Source organism: Pteronotus mesoamericanus, unplaced genomic scaffold (assembly GCF_021234165.1).
Source record: "Pteronotus mesoamericanus isolate MK-2021 breed Mesoamerican mustached bat unplaced genomic scaffold, CSHL_Meso_final contig_25, whole genome shotgun sequence".
Taxonomy (NCBI): domain Eukaryota; kingdom Metazoa; phylum Chordata; class Mammalia; order Chiroptera; family Mormoopidae; genus Pteronotus; species Pteronotus mesoamericanus.
This window is the reverse complement of record NW_026555105.1, coordinates 22,536,129-22,548,911: the sequence shown is the minus strand read 5'-3', so window position 1 is coordinate 22,548,911 and position 12,783 is coordinate 22,536,129. Positions and strand designations below refer to the sequence as shown.

Sequence of the window (12,783 nt, the reverse complement as noted above, 5' to 3'; positions counted from 1 at the left end):
CTAGAGTGGGACATTTTAACCCATCAAACTGACAAATAATCAGTTGGTTGAAATAAACACTGTTGGTGAGGGCTGGGACTAGATATATTTTCTTTGGAAGGAACTCATCTAGATAGCCTCTTTAAAAATTTTTTTTAAATATATAATCATTAGATAGCTTCTTGATGCCACCTCACACCCTCTAGGATGTCTCTAATGGGGGAAAGGAAAACGTTGGCAAGTATGTGGGAAAATAGTGACCCTTGTGCATTACTTGTGAGAATGTAAAATGGTGAAGCGACTATGGAAAAGTTTGGTGGTTTCTTGAAGAGTTAAACATAGAATTACCATATGATCCAGCAGTTCCACTCCTGGGTATGTATGTACCCAAGAGAAATAAAAATGCATGTCTACACACAAACTTGGACACGAATGTTTGTGGCAGCACTGTTCATAATAACCAAAAGGTGGGAACAATACAACTGCCCATCAGTGGGCGAACTGATAAACAACTTGTGGAATATACATTCATGGAATATTATTCAGCCATAAAAGGGATGCAGTATTGATACTACCACTGGCATGAACTTGGAGAACACTGTGCCAAGGGAAAGAAGCCAGACACCAGGGTCACATGATTGGCTTGTAATTGATTCCTTTTCTATGAAATAATGTAGAATGGGTAGAGCCAGAGAGACAGAAAGCTGATTAGAAGTTACCAGGGAGTGGGGATGGAAGAAATTACTTAGTGGATATGAAGTGTTTTTATGTGGTGATGAGAAAGTCTTGAAACCAGAGACACAGTAGGTAATTGTACAACATTGTAAATACACTAAATGCCACTGAGTTCTAATGGTCAAAGTAGAATTAGACTTCAATTTTTAAAATAAGTTTCTGCGCAGGAGTTTACCAAGGCTTTTTGTCCTGGGAAGGATATTCCCAACAGAGGAAAAGGCTGAGGAGTAGGACACCAGGTAGGTGGGTGTGGCAGCAGCGGCTCGTCAGAAGTGTCAGTAGTTGGCCCAGCGTCGCAGTGACCTGGCCCTGACAGCAGCACACACTGGAAAGCAGGGCCGAGGCTACCCTCTGCCCGGCCTCCCAAGCTCCATGCCCTGCCAGGCGGGATCCAAGGGTTTCGTACTCCCAGCCTGCGGGGAAAGGCGGGGACTCCGTACACGAGCACAAGTGTAAACCAAAGGGAAAGCACACATTGCCCAGTGGTTAGCAGAGTCAAAATCTGGCTGCTCAAAACTTTCTGAAAATCGATTCAAACAATGAAGTACATGGATCTGTGTATACAGCCCTACGCAGAGAAGTCGAGGCACGCTTGCTTTGGAGAACCACTGACTAAGGAACAAAAGGGAACGTCTGCCGTCAGATACCTGGGCATTCCCATTGTGTCCTCAAGGTAACTCATAAGTCCCTAGGGGTGAAAGAGGTTTGGGTGGAGATTGCTAGTGCGCTTTGACTTACAGACTTTCCTCCAGTCTAGTTTTCATATAAGCTGCTATAATACTGTATTAGTTCAGTTAGTAAATTGGTCTGTGGCTGTGACGACAATGAGACAACCAAGTGGAGACATTAGGTTTGCTGCTAGATTTAAGTCTGAATTCTGCTTGGTGAGACCCACATCTGCACTATTTCATAGCTTATGTACTCTGCTATTTCTTTAAAAAATATTTTATTTAAATGCTCACTGAAGAATGACAATGGAGCCCTGGCTGGTGTGGCTCAGTGGACTGAGCGCGCACCTGTGAACAAAGGTCACCGGTTGATTCCCAGTTGGTACGTGCCTGGGTTGCAGGCTGGGTCCCCAGTTGGGAGTGTGTGAGGAAACTGGTCAGTGAATCTCTTACACACCAATGTTTCTCTCCCTGTCTTTCTCCCTCCCTTCCCCTTTTTCTAAAAGTAAAGAAATAAAATCTTTAAAAATAAAAAGAATGACAATGGAAAGAAAATAATCAAGAGTCCCAACACCCTAAACTTTCAATTGGGTGATCTTATGCAACTTCCTTTTAATGTCAAAAACATATCCCAGATCTTTGAAAATATGTTCACTAAGTGAACATACCACTATTTACTTAACTAATTCTCTGTTGTAGTTGGACATATAGATAATTTTTTTCACTCACAAATAAGGGGATGATCATATTTTTGCATAAAGATTATTCTATATTTAGATTACTAAGGAATTTCTGAGTGAAAGGATGTGTTTTAATGAACTTTCTTAAAATTTGAGTTGATTTGTCCTGTTACAAAACAGATAAACTGTACTTTATAACATGTTCCTCAGAACTGATAATTGTCATTAAGAAGAAACATACTTTTCTGATTTGAAGCTGAAAATGATGTATATCATTGTGTTCTTTTTATTTCAAAGGAGGGATTAAAATATTTTTTTCTTTTGTGTATTGTGTTAAAAATTTGGGAAATAGATTTTTTTTTAAACATTAGTACATGTCATAATGATTACTAGTGTGTATATCTAGTGAGAATAACAACTCATTCTGATTTTGGGAATTCATATCTCTGATTTTTCTTGATTACAAATCAGGCAGTAATAAATGTTTTGTGTAGAAATATTTTTTCTTTGGATTTTCTAAGTTTTTAGGAGCCCTATGTATGATTCCAAGACAGGCACTATAAAGAAGGAAACTTCTTTAACTGAATTCTGGTGTATGCATGAAATACAAAGAATTGGCCAGTTTTGTTGTCTGTGGGGAAAGAAACCTAGTTTGAGGGGAACAGGAATGAAAGGGAGAATTACCATTGCATACCATTTAGAACTTTAAAAATATCAAGCTGTTCCCTGACTGGTGTGGCTCAGTGGGTTGGGCATTGTCCTGCAAACAGAAAGGTCACCCGTTGGATTCCCAGATGGGGCACATGCCTGGGTTGCAGACCAGGTTCCTGGTTGAGGACACATGAGAGGCAACCTATCCATGTTTCTCTCGCACATCGATTTTACTCTCCCTGACTTGTTCCCCTCTCTTTAAAAATAAATAAATAAAATCTTTTAAAAAAATATATTGAGCCATGTGAGTGCATTATTTAGTTTAAAAAATCAAGTACATTTTAAAAATAAAAAAATGGTGAAATAAGGAATGAAGTTAAAAAAGATAAGTCCACTAGGAGGCAGCATTGCTCTGTCAGGAAGAAGGAAGTGGCAAATTGGATAGCTAGGCTTCACGGCATGGGTGTTGGGATTATGGATTGGTTTTATTCTTCCTCACTTTGGGTTTTGTTCTAATTTTCTATAAAGACCTATACACATTATTTAAGTGTCCAGCCTTGCCCCTCTTTAGCTGTGTATAAATTCATAAAAGTATAGTTACCGAGGAAGAAGGAGGCTATATTTAAAATGCTAATGTATGTATCAAACAGCCCTCCCACTGTATTACATCACTCCATAACTGTCACATCCTTGCCAACACAGGGTATTGTCACATCATTAGATCTTGTTTGATCTGGTAAATTTTTAAAAATCTTATTTTAATATGTATCTATTTAGTTTTAAGGGACACTAGTTATGTTCTCCTATTTAAAAGCAACATATATATTTCTCTGTGGACTACTTCTCCCCCTCTGACGAGGGCAGGGAATCTGTCCATGCTTTCCATTGCCCTGAGCACTCAACATGTTGAAGGAATGAATGGTATTTTCTGAGCTCCAGTTTCCTCATCTGTAAAATGAGGGTGTGTCTCCTTGCCTCAAGGGAGGCCGATGGACTCCCCTACCAAGTTTGGTTTGGGCGGCTGAGACGGATGATGCGTGCATCAGGGGGCAGGAAAAGATTAATTACTGATGTAACGAGGCTTTCAGTGGAGAGCAGGGCAGGGTCCTAAGCAAGTCTGAAAATGGCTTGGGAGAGCGAGGCGTGACTGGCCCATTTGATTGTGCTTAGGGCACGGGGCTGTGGTGAGGGTCCTGCGGGAGGGCCAGGGCTAGTCGGGCTTAAACTTCCCGCCGGTGCCGAGGGAGGGAGCCCATAGGCTTTCCTGTGGGCTTGAAAACTGTCAACAGTAAAACAGACAAAAGGAAGTCAGACTTTTTATTACAGCATTATAGAACGTCATCTCACTGAAGATTCAATGAAGTGCTATATATAATAAGATTAGCACAGAGGACACTGCCAATAAATATTTACCATTATTGTTGTTGTTCTTGAGTCTCTCAATTCTTTGTAAAGAGATTTTTTCTTTTAGGTATAACTTTAGAGTATATTTTTCTCAGGAGTGATATCTATAGGTATGGATTTGAGTCACTCTTTCATATAATCTGGCTTGATTTGCCATTGTTTCTTCGCAGCGTACCAGGGTTAGTGTTTTGTATGCAGTCAAAGAAAGTACATACATGCCTGTTTCTAGAATGCCTCATACTGAGGGCCGTGCACAGTCGTGGGCGCTTTGTATGTGTATGTCAGGGACCACTGGCTGTCGTGAATGAAAGAGAATATCCCTGGGATACGGGGTTGGGAGGTTGGTGGTAACACCGAGCATATGCATACCCTATGATCCAGCAATTCCACGTTTAGATATATGCCTCACAGAAGTGCTAATGTGTTCACAAAGGGACATGCATAAGCATGTATCCAGCAGTTTGATTCGGAATTGCTCCCAGCTGGAAACTACCTAAACGTCCGTCAACAGTGAAGTGGGTGAATGGTATATCCACACTGGAACACTGGACAGCAAAGAGTATGGAAGATCTACAGTCACACGCAGCAATGGGGATGAATCTTCTCTATGGCATGTCAAGTGACAGTCAAAGATCAGACACAAAATACATACTGTGCAATTCTATTCACATAAAGCACAAAAACCAATTTACTTTTATGATCTGGCATAATGGTTTCCTTGGAAATGGGCACAAAGGGAGTTTTCAGGTTACCGGTAATGTTCTGTTTCTTGGTCAGGTGCTGGTTACCCAGTGGGTTCAGTTTGTAAAAATTCAGCAAGCTGCTCTCTTTTGATATTAATACATTTCTGTATGTATGTTAAGCCCCTATAAAAATTAAAAAGACCCGCATTGGAGAAAATCAAAAAGGAAATTTATCATCATGTTCACTGTGGCAGTGTCTAGGTGACGAGACTCTGGCTAGCGTTCCCTTCTCTTTCTTTATTCATTCAATAAATATTCGTTGAATTATGTACTAGACACAGTTTTATTCAACCGTGCTGGGAATAAGAGAGTAAACAAAATAGAATTCACTGTATTTGATGAGCTTACATTCTAGAAGGGGGAGATGGACCACAAATAATAAACATGTAAATAAGGGATATGAAACACTAATAATTGCTATAGAGGAAAGAAAATCGGGAAGAGGGAGAGGCAAAGAGCTCCAAGTGCTATTTAATTAGAGCGGTGAGAAAAGGGCCTGCTGATAAAGAGCAATTTGAGCAGAAACCTATTGCTTCAAGCCATGGCTGAGGATGGAGAATAGGAATTCCAGGTGGAGGGGACAGCAACGGCAAAGGCACTGAGGTGGGAGCATACTTTATTTTTCAGTGAAAATCTAGGTCACAGCGCCAAGTACCAGTTTATTGCATCTCAGCTCCAAATCCACCCTTCAGTGCCTGCTCTGTAGATAGACTCAAAATATTTTTTTGTCCCTTGGTAGGAATGGTAAGGCTTGTCCGTAGAGGGTGCTGGAGAGGCGTTGCAGAAGAGAAGGCTTTCTTTTCCGGCTGTGGTGTGTTCTAGGCTAGTTGCTGCCGCTTGCACTGCTGGGTGGTCTCTGCAGCCCTGGGGGCTTCTGCGGGGGAGATGGCCTTCGTAGCACCAGGTCCCGCAATGCGCAGTGGCCATCAGCACCCCGCGACCAGCAGCGCCCCCTCCCGTGTGCCCATCTTGGGCGGTTTTGAACAGGATTCCTCTGGGGAGATGCCTCACCATGAATGGCTTTCCCTCGCAGTCTAGAGGGCAGATTTCCAGCAACTTCCACTGGAGAGGCACCGCAGTGACTGCTCCGTCCATCCATCGGGGCACAGCATGCCCTCGCCAGCAACACCTGTATGTCATCCGTGCTGGGGAGCTGGAGTGGGCTCTTGCCTGGGCTGTCTGTCTCAGCCCAGGAATAGTAGCTGCTCCTTAAATACAAAACTCCTATCTTCTTGGGAGTTCTCTTTATGTCTTCCTAGCAAACGCCCCATTACTCCAACCCCTTGTTGCAGTCAACACTTCTTTATGTTAAACTTGCTCCGTACAGATCACTGCGTGGTGCTTGTCTCACGAGTAGACCTGACTGAGGTAGTCACTCTGGCTCTAATAAGCAGATAAGAAAGGGGACAACTAGAGATAAAGATCGGCTAGGGTGTCCTGAAACACCCTTGCTTCTGCTCTGAGTGAGATGGGTTGCCCGTGGAGGGGATGTGAGCAAAGGAATGAAATGATGTGACTTAGATTTTCAAAGGTTCCTGCTGGTTGCTTAGAGGAGAAGAGACAGAGGGGAAGAAGAAGAAGGAAGACGGAGACTAGCGAGGAGGCTACTATAATAGTCCAAGCAAAAGGCGGTGGTGGATCAGGGAGTGGTTAGTGGTGGTGTTGAGAGGCCCCATGGATTCTGGGGATCTTTTGAAGGTAGAACTGACAGGATTTGCAGTTGGATTTAATGAGGTGAGAGAGAAGAACTGGCATCAAGACTAATTTTAAGGATTTTGACTTTAGGAGCTGGAAGGAAGCAGTTTCTATTTACAGTGGACGGGGCAGGAATAAAGGATTCATTTGGGGATGTATTAAGTTAGACACAACAAATTGAGACATTTATTTAAGAGAAGTAAGAACGGTGGAAATCCATGGCACCTCAGCCCAGAGCGGCTCCCCTTCCCCCCGCCCTCCCCAGCTCTGCAGTCCTGCCAGGGCGAGGCAGGCGGTGGGGTCGGCAGCTTGCACTGATTTAATTGGAGGAGAAGAGTGCAAAAGATTACCAGGTGCTAGGCAGGACAAAGGTCTCAGGGTCTGGGCAGTTCTAAATGTTATTACTAAATGTTATTCTTGCTAAATGTTAAAATGTAGCACAGTATTTTACAGACCAGCTGTTAACAGGATGAATTTGACAGGAACCCAACAGGATAAATGTAGCCAACTGCGAAGAAGAAATCAATGTGTAATTAGCCAAATAGTGTATATAAGCAATGGCTAAGCCTCCTTTCCAGGAGACAGGGCTTTGGATCAGAATGCCGTTTCCTTCACATGCTGCAAGTAAATAAGACTACCTTGCAACAGCCATGTCTTGTTCTTGAATGGAGCACCCCAAGCGGCCCACCCCTCAAGTTTGGTAACACAGGGGTGATGTCAAACACAACAGCAATATCAGTGACAAACAATGAAAGAAGGCAACCGTCATGGCCACGGCCAGCCTGAGGTCTCTGTACTGATCCGGGTAAGCAAAAGACAGGCAGGTAGACCAGCTGGAAACTTAACAAAGGAGGTCTGGGACGCGGGTCTTGATAAGGTCCCCCTGATCTCTGGTGGTCTGCAAGGCTGCGCTCGTGCCCAAGGCTGAGAAAACCCAAGGAGAGATTGGAGGGGAAAGCAGCCGGCTACATGAGGTCTCGTAAAAACAGAATGTAAAAGATGGGTCCCATTTGTGAATTGCCAGGCATTCCTGAGAGTATCTGCAGATCCATCAGCAAAAGATGGAAGCCTTACTGTCTCAAGGTGCTTAAGCACTGCTTCTGACTAATCACATGCTAACCCGGGGGTGACCTCTAGGAAATCAGGCTTAAAATTAAAAACAAGAATCAAAGAACACTCAAACAAACAAAACCCCCAAAGCATAGACCACAGGGATGCCAGTAAAATAGACTCCATAGAACTAATCCAGGCAAACAAATCCAGGGCACATACAAAGTAAAAAATAAACAGCAATAACAACTGCTTCTCCTGGGGGGATTGGAATTCAGAGTTGCAATGATATATGATGTAAAATGTTCAGTCTTCAACATAAAATGGAACCCATATAGACACACACTCACAAACCGGTAAGAAAGCAGTCAGTTTCCCTGGTGACGGGTTGCCTGGCAGTTGCCTGGTCACCAGTGGCGGCAGTCTTTGCTGCAACAGTGCAGGCTGCCGAGATCTGTGGGCTGGAGCCCATGCTGGGCTCTTCCTGCCCGTTCTGACGGCGGCTGCTGCGGCAGTGGTCAGGCCTTTGGGTTTCGAGGATGGGGTGTCTTGGTCCTGTGGCAAAGGGGCCTGGGAGGGGGTCCCGAAGCAGAGCCCCCCCGCAGCCTAGCACATGTGGTGATGGAGGACCTGGTGGAGAAGCTGGAGTTGCTCCACTGGGAGGAGTTCCTCCTCTGGAAGAACAACCTGTAGCTCCTGTCCAGACATTATTTTGCACTTCCTACCAACCCTGGTGAACAACAGTTCTACATGTTTTGCACTTATGCTACTTGGTTGATTTACAACGCAGGAGGGCCCTTTGAGCAGCTTCAGGAATATGATGACCCTAATGCAGCATCATCTGAGCTTCGAACATGTGGGAAAACTACAGATTTTCCTCCTTCAAAATTAAAGTCAGGTTATGGAGAACATGCATGCTATGATTTTGACGGTTTAGCTGAAGAAGCATTAAAATATATTAGTTTCACCTGGAAAAGACCAACTACCCAGTGGCAGTGTTATTGGGGAGAGATCTGAGCCGGGGGACCTCCTCCACCCCCCAGCTTGTTCCTAGGTTCTTGCCTGGCTCGCAAGACATGAATCAAGCAAGAGACAACATGTGTAGTGGAAATGAGAGAGCAACTTTATTTATGAAACACACATGAGCACAAAGCTGCAAGCAGACATCCAGCTAGTCTGCATGCCCCGCATATAGAGGAAATTAAGCTGTTAGTAAGTTTGTTAGTAAGTTTGTTCTATACACTTGAGCAGAGGCTACAAGGTGGCTCTTAGCTAATCTGAGTGTACCGATTTTTGGGGTTCAGGGGTTATATACTTTAGTTAGCTTCTAGGTTCCTCCTCCTTCTTCCCCTTCTAAACCTTGGGAATAATGTACAGCTACAAGGGCTTTCTTTCTCAGCTAGTAAGGGTTCTTTGTCTTAGTGAAGTTGCTTCAGAAGCTCCCTTCCCCAGCACAAAGTCTCAAGGATTCTCCTCGTCCTGCGCTATCCCTGCCTGTGATGTTTGGAACACCCGGTGATTTTATGGGGCCAGGCTCAGCCCTGCTGAGCCAACAGCTGACACATGTCTCCCTCCTCCTTCCTGTCCTAGTTTACTACCTATTCTACCTAATAGAAAAATTAGAAGAATAAACTGTCCCAGAAGATGATGCAGAATTAACGTTAAATAAAGTGGATGAAGAATTTGAGGAAGGAGAGGCAGACAACAAAGAGAACTTCCTTTATCTCAACATTTTAAAAGTCCAGACCTATTGCTTAGATATGAACAGATCTGCCAAACAGAAAGATGTTTCCGAGTCCACAGCAGATGCTGCAGAAGGGAGTCTAGAAGTGGAACGTGGACTACCACAACTGGAAGTCACTAATAGGACTGACAATAAAGATTGGAGAAACCCAATTGACCAAATGTACCAGCCCAAGAGTGGAATGGGATCTGCTCTAAAGGAGGCCAACGGGTTTTTGGACAAACTCCATAATGGAATTAGCAGGACTCTGGAGAAGATCAGCAGCCAAGAAAAGTACATCAACAATCAGCTTGAACCCTTGGTTCCAGAACATCATGCAACTCAAGCTCTGCTGACTGAGGCAAGGGAGCGATACCAGCAAGGAAATGGCAGAGTGACTGGAAGGACCAGACTGTTGTCCTGAGGTTACTGTAGAACTGGGAAAGGGAAAGCAAGAAATGGAAGAAAAAGGCAGCAGTATGGCTGATGGTGCTCCTTTGGTGAAGATAAACAGAGCTCAACCACACTGAAACCAGAAGCTGTTCAGAATCGGTGTTAAGGAAGATACATTACTCCAGTCAAAACCGATGGAGAGCCCGCTCTGGTGTGACTCAGTGGGCTGAGCGCCGGCCTGCGAGCTGAAAGGTCACCAGCTCAGTTCTCGATTAGGGCACATGCTGGGGCTGTGGCCCAGCTGGGGGTGTGCGGGAGACAGCAACTGATCTCACATATCGAGGCTTCTTTTCCTCTCTCTCTTTCTTGCCTTCTCTTTAAAAATAAATACAATCTTAAAAAAAAAAAACCACTGATGGAGAAGTCTAACATGACTAGGTACATGCATGCAATAATCATTCCAGAACCTGTATTTGACTCTTATTAAAACATATTGTTTTATTGTACTTCTCATCAGTTGGGTTTTTAGATCAAATCATATTTCAGGTTGCATATTTCAAAACACAATTACACCTCTTAACCCATATTCAATGGGTATTTTTACATTCACACATATTGTATCATGATGACTATGGATGGTTAAAGCCTTTAAATGAATATAATATTTAATAAAGTAATTAAAAATTCTCACTTTCAAAAAAAAAGGCAGTCAATATGCAGCCTCGGAGGGGGCCCAGGTGTTAGACTTAGCAAAGACTTCACGCAGCTGTTATGTTGAACTAATAGATCTGTAGAACGCTGAGTGGCGGTCAGTCTTATTTTCTTTTTTGGCATGCACCAGTACATTTAACTTGCTTATTTATTCATGACCTTGCTTACTTTTATTTCTCATTTTACTTTTTGTACCTTTAAAAATATATGACTGAATACCTGTCTCCACCAGCAGGTAGGTAATTCCCGTGAGTGCAGGGAGTTAGTAATGTTGCTGTTCAGCTCTTGGGCTGGACAGAGGGCCGGGGGGTGGACATGACGATGCGCTGCCCGGACCTTCCTTAAGTGGAGGGCTCTTTGCGCCAACTGCTAGGAGTGCCGCCTGCAGACCGCCCTCGGCTGCCAGCAGCCTCAGGGGTGGCCTCACTGCAGAGAGCCATCTTGCCTAAAGTCATGCCCCTTCTGGGCAAATCAGGGACAGATGCAAGCATAGAAAGGTCCAGCCATATCAGCTCAATCTGGGATGACTCCGATGGGTCATTCTAGCTCCAGAGCTGCCCATGAGGTGGGCCAAGGCTGCCACTGTCTGCATTATGGTTCAATTCCTCCCTCTCCCTGCTCCCCTACCTCCTCTGGTATGGATCCCCAGGCCATTCCCCAATAAATGTCCTCCATCCTGAACTTCATCTCGGGGTCAGATTCCTGGGAAATTCAACCTGCAAGAACTGAGCTTGAGGAAGACGGGAAGTTGGTGTTTGCTGAAAGGAAGAGGATTCTGGGGCCACTGCAAGGGGAGACCATCTCTGATGGCATGCGGAGTCTCCCTGCTGAAAAGAGTGTCCTTTACTATGAGTGGCATATTGCCTCTTTGTTCTGGTGGTGGGTGTGTAGCTGAGTTCCTTTTGCTCTTGGAAAATATGAATGCACATGAGTGGTGGAGAGGGCCCTGGTCAGATCCAGCTTTTACATTTTTTTGTGAAGAACTGGGCTGTGAATGCGGACTCCCAGAGCATGACAGAGCTGAAGAATACAGGGGTTGCCCACACTTCTCAAATATTTCTGTATAAGGACCTCAAAGGGAAAGGAAGGTGAGTTCCAAACGCTGGTCCAGTATGAGAGGTTATGTTTATCTGGCGACATCAAGTACACCAGAGGGGTGTGTGGCTCCCCATTTGAGAAGCTTAGATGTGGATGAGAAATGCAAGCCAAGGCCTAGAACCAGATCTGGCTGGGGTCAGGCTGAGGTCAGGACTCAGAATAAGGCTGGACCAGGGCTCAGTGTGGGGTCAGAGCTCAGACCAGGATCAGGTTCTGTTTGGGATCAGGGCACTGCCTGGGTTCTGGGCTCAATCAGAGGTCAGGTTAGAGCTCAGTCTTGGTTCAGGACTTAGCCTAAAACCAGGATGAAGGCTCAGTCTGCAGTCAGGACTTGGTTTGAGGTTGGCAGGAGAGCTTAGCCTGGGGTGAGAACTTAGTGTGAGATTGGAGTTGATGCTCAGGCTACAGTGTCTCAATCAACATCCTGCACCCTAAACTCCATCTCTGAGCCAGCCTCCTGGGGAGCTCAAGCTGCAACAGCTGAGCTTGAAGAAGACGGGCAATTGGCATTTTATGGAAGAATGAGGTGTCTGGGGCCACCACAAGGGAGACCATCTCAGTCTCCCTGCTAAGAGCATTGTCTTTTGTACTACGAGTGGGAGATCACCTCCTGTTGTCTTCAGTCCCCAGTGCCCCTTCCTGCTGCTCAACCCTGCCCACTCTGAACCTCCCGCTGCCCTTCTTTTAGAGGATCAGCATCCAAATTCGAGGCTTGGAAAGCAGGTCCTGGAGCTGAGGCAGCTCGAGGGTCTGATGTATCAAGTGCATCCACTCCTCTGGGTTCTCTAAGCTTTCCCCGTGTTGTGTAGAATCCTCAGAGAAATGCTGTCACTGAGGTCTTGGTCACAAGGCTCATCCATCAAACCCTATCCGCGTGTTTGCCTGACCCCTTTCTTGTAGGGACCCGCTACATAAATTGTTCCCACTTGAGGTTGCATCCAGGGGGTGTCTCACTGCAGATGACCCTGCTTTGTTGCTGTTGTTCAGATTACTTAAATTATGTCAAACATGCTCAAAAAGAGTCAGGAGGCTTTGACTAGAAATAAAATAATAAAGATTTATTCAAGGACCTTAGGATTTGCAAACTGGAAACACAACTCAGAACATTCCGAGTGTTCTGAAGGAGGAAAAAGGCTTAGGGTTCTTAGAGTAAAAAGTACATTTTTAAGTAGAATCAGTCCTATGTTCTTAGACTCTGAGTTGGTCTGTGCTGGTAATCTTCATATGTCTGGTGATCTGACAATGAGACAATT

The 12,783-nt window shown here is 44.7% G+C and overlaps 1 pseudogene; it reads left to right on the top strand.

Moving 5' to 3' along the window:
- The first annotated feature begins 7,322 nt into the window (after positions 1-7,322).
- Positions 7,323-10,208, top strand: LOC129070950 (intraflagellar transport protein 57 homolog; annotated as a pseudogene).
- The last annotated feature ends 2,575 nt before the right edge of the window (positions 10,209-12,783 follow it).